Below are 8101 nucleotides of genomic sequence, written 5' to 3'. Positions count from 1 at the left end.
GATAAGGTTCCACACCAAAGACTGATCCTCAGATTGGAAGCTGCAGGCATTCAGGGTAATGTAAGTAGATGGATCATGAACTGGTTGATGTATAGGAAACAGAGGGTGTCGATTTAGAGGAGTCGCTTCTAACTGGAGTGAGGTTGTTAGTGGAGTTCCACAGGGATCAGTATTAGGGCCTTTGATTTTTCGAATCTATATTACTGATCTGGACTCTGGGATAGTTAGCAAACTAATCAGATTTGCAGATGATACTAAAATAGGTGACTCAGCAGATACAATCTCGGCAGCACAGGCTATTCAAAGAGATTTAAATAATATTCAGTTGTGGGCCAACACCTGGCAGATGAAATTCAATGTGGACAAGTGCAAGGTATTACATGCAGGTAACACAAATGTCCACTATAATTACACTATGGGAGGAATAGAACTAGATTAAGTAACACATGAGAAAGACCTAGGAGTCTATGTGGACACCTCACTCTCCCCATCCAAACAATGTGGGGAAGCAATAAAAAAGGCAAACAGGATGTTAGGGTATATTGTCAAAAGTCCACACTTCAAGAAAGATATCGCTGCTCTAGAGGCAGTTCAGAGGAGAGAAACCAGACTTATTCCAGGTCTGAAGGGAATGTCCTACTGAGAGACTGAGGAACTGAACCTTTTCACCCTGGAACAGAGGAGACTACGTGGGGACTTGATTCAAGTCTTCAAAATCATGAAAGGCATCGACCACATCAAACCAGAGGAGCTTTTCCAGATCAGCAGGGACACACGCACTCGGGGACACAAATGGAAATTGGGCTTCAAGGCATTCAAAATGGAAAACGCGAGACTCTTCTTCACACAGAGAGTTGTCACAATCTGAACAAACTCACCAGTGATGTGGTTGAAGCTGAAAATTTGGGAACATTTAAACATAGACTGAGGAGTTTGTTCCAGATTGTGACCAGATTGTGATATTATGCCTTGAAGCCCAATTTCCATTTGTGACCCCGGGTGTCGGCCCACAACTGAATGTTATCTAAGTCCCTTTGTATAGCCTGTGTTATGTAAGACAAGTTTCTGTCACTCCTACAACATCATAGTCACATGCCAGCACTGTGGCTTCTAGGTCTAACATCTTGTTCCTTATACTCCTGGCATTGAGTTACAAACATTTCAGGACTTTCCTACTAGCAGTTTTCCTTGGTTTTCTTTCCTCCCATTGTCAGAGCTCCCTGCCCCCTTGGTCCCTAGTTTAAAGGATTCTCAATTTCTCTGCACATACGCTCTCCAAATGCATTAGCCCCCCTTCTGTTTAGATGTAGACCATCCGGTTTGTACAGGTCCCATCAATCCCAGAAGAAAGACCAATGCTCCATAAACCTAAAACCCTCTTCCCTACACCAAGATTTCAACCACATGTTAAACTTTCTAATCTCAGCCTGTCTCCCTGGCCTGGCACGTGGTACCGGAAGTATTTCAGAGAAACTACCATGGAGGTTCTGCTCTTTAGTTTTGATCCTAACTCTTTAAATTTGTCTTGCAGAACCTCTACCCTACCTTTTCTTATGTCATTGGTTCCAATGTGGACCTTGACCAGTGGATTCCCCCCGGCTTTGGCCAGTAGCCCGTCTACTAGTTTAGGGAGATCTGCAACCTGAGCACCAGGCAGGCAAGATACCATGCGGGTCTCCTTATCACTAGAACACACTGTGTGATCTACACCTCTAAGAATTGAATCTCCTACTATAACTACCTCCCTGTTCTGGGGGGAGTGGGCACCATGGTGCTCTGGTGCTCATCTGCCCCCCCCATCATCCTTTGAACTGTCACTGTCCAACTTGGTGTCCAGCAGTTGGAACCTGTTGGGCAATTCTAGCTTTTGGGGTGTCTCTAATGGATGTGCACGCCCTTTTCTGCGTTTACGACCTACTGTAACCCAGCAGTTCTCTACGCTGTCCTGCTCTAAGGTTTCAACTCTCCTATGTTTTGGCATGCACACCATCTCTCTCATGGGCTGATTGACCAATTCTTCTATATCCCTAATACAGCACAGATCGGCAAGCTGAGCCTCAAGATCACGAACCTTGATCTCTAGGATTTCAACCTGTCGACAACGTTCACAAAAGAAACCTTCTTGGATGAGTTCATCCAGGAAGGCAATCATTCTGCAAACCTGACACTGTAGTGGCCACATGTAAATGGTAGTTTTTTTTTTTTTTTTTTTTTTTTTTTTACATCTCTTGGTTCCTGTTGCCTAGTCAACTGCTTAACTTTTGTGACCAAGAAACAGCGCAACTATTTCTCAACAGCTGCTTTAAGTAGCTTTTGTCTACCTACTCCCAATTCACACCTAACTGGCCACACCTGGCTCCTCCTGCAACAGAATTCCTGCTAGTCCTTGGCAAAATCTCCCTTCTACAACCTGTTTACTTTCACCAACTCAGCAGCTGAACTGAATTGACTTCAATTTAGGCAAACTACAGACAATGCTAACTTCAATTAAGGCAAACTTAAAACAAAATGAGCATTGCAATTAAGGACTGGTTTAATAAATGCGGCCATAAACGGCATGACTGAAACGTGCACACTTTAGTTCAATTATAACCTGCTATATTGTAGCTGCTGTTACTGTATGATTAATCATGAAACATGTGTATTTTGATTCAAGTGTAACTTGCCTTTAAGGACGTCTGCTAAGTAAATTATAAATAATACAGCAAAAAGTGTCATTTGCAGTTACAAACCTGTAGTAAGAGTAATAAGTTGTGCCATTTTAAAGGCATATCTACTAGCACATATCTTGATGATGATTACAATAATAAATAGCAAATATTTATTTGCATCGTTGCACATGGAAATGTTTTCCTACAGTAATGTAATGCTTGTCTGAATATAATGTTGTATGTACACATTTAGCTCTTCCTCATATCTCTTAGCAGAAACATGTATTTATTACACTGTCTCCAATCACGTAAAGCAGAAAGAATAAAATAGACACAAAAGTCCTTTCGACGTCAGGCTCTACCGCTCATAGTGTTGCTTTCTGTCTTTGTTTTCACAACAAAACACAAACCAAACCCACATATGCAATTCGAGATATCTCAAATTGACTTCCTGTCTAATTTGATATCTCAAATTCTGTTCGTGATATCAGAAATAGGACAGGAAATCAATTTAAGATATCTCGAATTGACTTCCTGTGAAAATGCTGTATGTTTTGTATGACCATCCTGTCTATTTTAAGATATCTGAAATCGAACAGGAAGTGAATTTAAGATATCTCAAATTGAATTTGAGATATCTGAAATAGGACAGGAAGTCAATTTGAGATATCTCAAATTAAGAAAGGGAGAGATATCAGACTTTGTAAATAAACTATGCAATTCAAGTAACACACAAATGCTATCTTATCTCTTTGGTGCTTGAGCTTTATTTTCTGAAAATATTTTGGATGTTAAACTTTTATAGACCCAGATTATATTTCATGAAATCAGAGTAACCCAAGTCTCTCTAAGACTGGTCTGAAACTAGGAAAACAGCAAGATGGCTGCCTGTCACCTTTACTCTCCTGTGTCTGTCTGTGGAAACTTGAAAATACTTCTGTTTCATAAGATGGGTGGAGTCAAATACAGTGGCTCTCAAAAGTAGTCACCTGCCTTGGACTTTTCCACATTTCATTGTGTTACAACATGAAATCAGAATGGATTTAATCAAGAGTTTTTGCCACTGATCAACAATATATTCTGAAAAATATATTCTGCAAATTGTTCTAAATTAATTACAAATACATAACAGAAAATACTTGAATGCATAAGTAATCACCCCCTTTGCTATGACACACCTGATTGAGATGTGGTGAAACCAATGGTCTTAAGTCATGTAATTAGCTAAATAGAGTGCACCTCTGTGCAATTAAGGTGTGTCATCTGATTTCAGGTTAAATACAACTGTCTCAGGGAGGTCCCACAGTTGGTTAGTACAATTCCTAACAAAAACAACATCATGAAGACGAAGGAACATTCAATGCAAATCCGGAATAAGGTTCTTCAAAAGTACCAATCAGAGGTAGGATATAAAAACATTTCCAAGGCATGCTATGTTTGACGCAAGCCTAACACCGCACATCATCCTGAGAACACCATCCCTACAGTGAAGCATGGTGGTGGCAGCATCATGCTATGGGGATGCTTCTCTGCGTCAGGGCCTGGAAACCTTGTAAAGATAGGGGGCAAATTGGATGCAGCAAACTACAGATAAATCCTGGAAGAAAGACATGGAGGAGACCTGGGACTTGGGAGAAGATTAATCTTCCAGCAGGAAAATGACCCCAAACATACAGCCAAAGCCACACTGTAGTGGAGAATATGTGTAAAGAGTTGAAAATTGCTGTTCACCTAAGATCCCCATCCAACTTGATGGAGCTTGAGCAATTTTGCAAAGAAAAAATAAGTTCGTCAAGTATCGTCAATACCAGCATTATTATTTTTTAAATATAAAGCTTTGCTTAATAACCTGCAGCTGCCATAGAAAATAAAATAATTTGTAGTGTGAGAGATTGGACGAGCTGGAGCACAAGATGCCTGTCAGTCACTCATTAGGGCCATTACGTGTGAGCTGTCTGTCTAGTTACTGTCTGTGTAATAAATTCTCCCATGATTTTCATATGTTGCCATTTTCTAAAACATTGAATGGGGGACAGTGAAAAAACTGTGCAGCCTACTTATTATTCAACATATTGAAAAATATATAAAACATGGGTAAAGCTTTTTCTGTCAACCTAACTGAGATGTGTAATTACACTTGTTCATAAGCAAGTGTTGTGAGAATAAAGTGTCATTCTAAGTTTGACTCATCATAGCCTATGAAACATTTATTCCTATTAAAGTCATCTTATTTTGATAACAGCTATTTCAGTTTTGTTTTAGTGTTGTTATGGTACGGGACACTTTTTTGGCCTCCAACACTTTGATAATGTGATCAGACTGTTACTAGTATTATGCTCCATTTAAGAATTGTTTTTAAAACGAATATTGAAACACTGCAACTGTGGTGAGATCGTCGTAAAAAATAGACAAAGTCCATATATGTTGTCATTTCAAAAAGAAACCTCCACACAACGGTTGGCTATGAACCAGATCTGGAGACCAGAACCAGCTCCAGGACCCAGAGCCAGAGCAGACCTAGACAGTTTTTGTTAGTTGTGCTCTGGAGCCGGAGCAGAGCTTGTCTCGGGCTCATTGGAGCGCTCTAGAGCCTGGAGTTAGGGCTGAGGTCATGGAACTGCTCCACTCTCCCCCATCTATTTAGACCAGTTTTGATTAATTAACATAATATGTAACTTCATAGGTATTGTTGTGTGTTAGGGGTAAAATGAGATCAGTTCTCATTCATTGTAATTATATGACACCTTCACTTTCAAATTCAGTGCAAGAAGTGATTCTATAATCTCAGGACACATCTCTGGATAACTAGTTGTAATAGAAGGAAAGTACATTTTATTTCTACAGTTTTAAGTATCTCCAAATTATTTAATTTCAACTAAATTCTTCATCTGCCTAAATTCACCTCATTTTACAGAGATCTGAAATTGCTGCCTGGGTGTTAATGTCACATTTTAAAGTCATCCCACCTGCACCTTGATTGCCACCAGGGTTGCCACGTTTGAGATGCAAATGTGTGTATTTGTTCACAGTACTTATTTTGTATTTGTGCAGTTCTACTGTTTGACTGAACAATACATTTGAAAGTGACATTGGAACTGAATTGGAAAGTGAATTTGAAGAGTCTTCCTACTTCTTAAACAATTTCAGAGCAATGCCCTCCCAAGCTGTATCATACATATACTAATAATTATTAGTAACTCATTCCTCTTTAAACAAATTAGAAAGCAAAATAGAAATAAAGCATTCTACAGAGTGAAACTAACAGTTGTTATGTGGGATGTAGTGATAGACATCACTTTACGATATTCACAAGATATTTTCAGGAGCACCTTTAATGAGGTTACTTTGACTGTGGTTTTTGTGTAGAATGCATGTATACTCTGTATCACTGTGAGAGTCCCAGCAGGCACAATAGTATGTTGCAGAATGGCTGGTATCCAAATTTCTTACAATTAGAGTGGACTCTTTAGCATTAGTGTCCTTTTCTGCAGTGAAAAAAGGTTTATTGGAGTCTTGGTCATATACAGGGGTTGCATCAGCTATGTAAAGAATCCTATTTAAAGCTTGGCTTTCTTTCTGCTGGTACCAGTGAATATAAGCACTGCCAAAGTCTGTCCCAGATAATTTGCACCTAATCCGGGCTGTTTTGGTTTTTGATCTCGTCAGTGTCATCCTTTCTTGTTTCAAAGTGATTTCTGCCTCTGCAACTGTAACAAAAAATAAAACAGGTTCAGTTGAATTGCTTGTGCACTCAAACATGAAATCAAATTAAATTGTCACTTACCAAGCAACAGAGCAGATATGATTAGACATGAAGCAAGAAACATGCTGATGGGGGTCTCTGCAGGTAGGTACAGAATCTTCATTTCCTTAGGTAACTTGATATTTGAAATGAGATCTGAAAGGAAATGACTAAACATTAACCAATCTCAGAGGGCCACGCAATACTCTTTTGCGGTTTATTGTTTTAAAGGACAACTTCCTTACAACCACTAACGACAACATCTTAGTCATTATTTTCACATTTGCTAAAACTGAGTCTTACTATAATAAATACACCAACAAAAATAATGATTTCAATCAATAATAAATTGTAATCTTAAACACTCACTTCACACATTAGTGATGAAAAAGCAGTGCATTTTGTACTTGTTTCTAGATCACATTAACTGGAATTCATGCTGCATACTTTTGTATGTTGTATTTAGTGATTTTTGCATTTTACTGTAGATGTAATGCTTTTGAAAATTATGAATTATTATATTGTTATTCAAATATTACCAGTTTAATTTTCCACATGGAAATGTTCTTGTCTCACTGTTAATTTACTTAGTTTAAATAAAATGTCTACACACTTTTAGCTATTGCTGACCATAAATTAAAACATATACAAGAATAAAATCACATATATTAAAGCAATGCATGTAAGTAATATAATACATTAATATGTGGTTTAGCTCTTTGCTAATACATTATGTAAACATATATTAATAGATACACAAAAACAAATTTAAATAAACTGAATTGATGTTATTTTAAATACAAGATTTATTTAATTGATTTCTAATTTTTTCATGTTTAATTTCCACAATTCAGTTGAACACCTGTTCATGCCTGAGGGTACACTTGTCTTGGATGTGGTAACAATCATGAAGCACTCAGATACTGTAATTTACTTGAACAGAAAAGAGTCTAGTACAGTTATTTAATCTGATCCAAAGCCACGGTTAAACCAGAATCATAGAGGTAATTGTGTGTTTTTGTAAGGACTGCCTGAAGCATCTGTATCACAGTGTCTGTCCCAGTAGGCACAATAATATGTGGCAGAATGGATGTCCTTCACAGATGTTATTCTAAGAATATACACATCAGATCCACGTTTTTCAGCCTGGAAATCTTCATAGGTTGAGTCTTGAGTTACTCCTGTACCATCAAGCTTTATGTAAAGGATCCTTTTAAAAGCTTCACCGTCCTTCTTTTGGTACCAGTGAATATAAACACTGCTAGATGGTACATTAGAGGCTTTACATGTAATAACTGCAGTTCTATCCTTCATTTTTGTCATGGATGGTTTCTGTTCCAATGCCATTGTTACCACTGCAATGACAGAACAATATTGTTAAATTGTGAGTTCGCTTTGATCTTAAATATTTTGAACAGACAAGACCTTCACTTACCTATGAAAAAGAAAAGCAAAGCGGTGCCTGGAACTAAATGCATGCTTTCTTCTTGATTTAAGATCAAGTGTGTGCTTAATATATTAGTTATTTTTACTGCTCATATATTTTGATTACATATTCAAAGGAAATGACTGTGACAAACTAACCAATCTCAGAGGACCACGTTTAACGGTTTTTCTTTCAGTGACCACAATTACCACCAGACGTCACTGTCATTAGTGGATTCAGAATTGTTAGCAAGAAATTAATCGAATGGCATACGCCTATGAA

General features: G+C 38.0%; 1 long non-coding RNA gene across 1 annotated transcript; it reads right to left on the bottom strand.

Moving 5' to 3' along the window:
- Positions 1–6048: 6048 nt before the first annotated feature.
- On the bottom strand, positions 6049–7895 carry LOC136771364 (uncharacterized). Its single transcript, XR_010822314.1, has 3 exons — positions 7829–7895; positions 6436–6549; positions 6049–6358 (listed from the first exon to the last, which is right to left on the bottom strand). It is a non-coding gene; the product is annotated as an uncharacterized LOC136771364 (long non-coding RNA).
- Positions 7896–8101: the final 206 nt, after the last annotated feature.

The sequence above is a fragment of the Amia ocellicauda genome, chromosome 2 (assembly GCF_036373705.1).
Source record: "Amia ocellicauda isolate fAmiCal2 chromosome 2, fAmiCal2.hap1, whole genome shotgun sequence".
In the NCBI taxonomy this organism is placed as follows: domain Eukaryota; kingdom Metazoa; phylum Chordata; class Actinopteri; order Amiiformes; family Amiidae; genus Amia; species Amia ocellicauda.
This window is presented reverse-complemented; position numbering and strand designations above follow the sequence as displayed.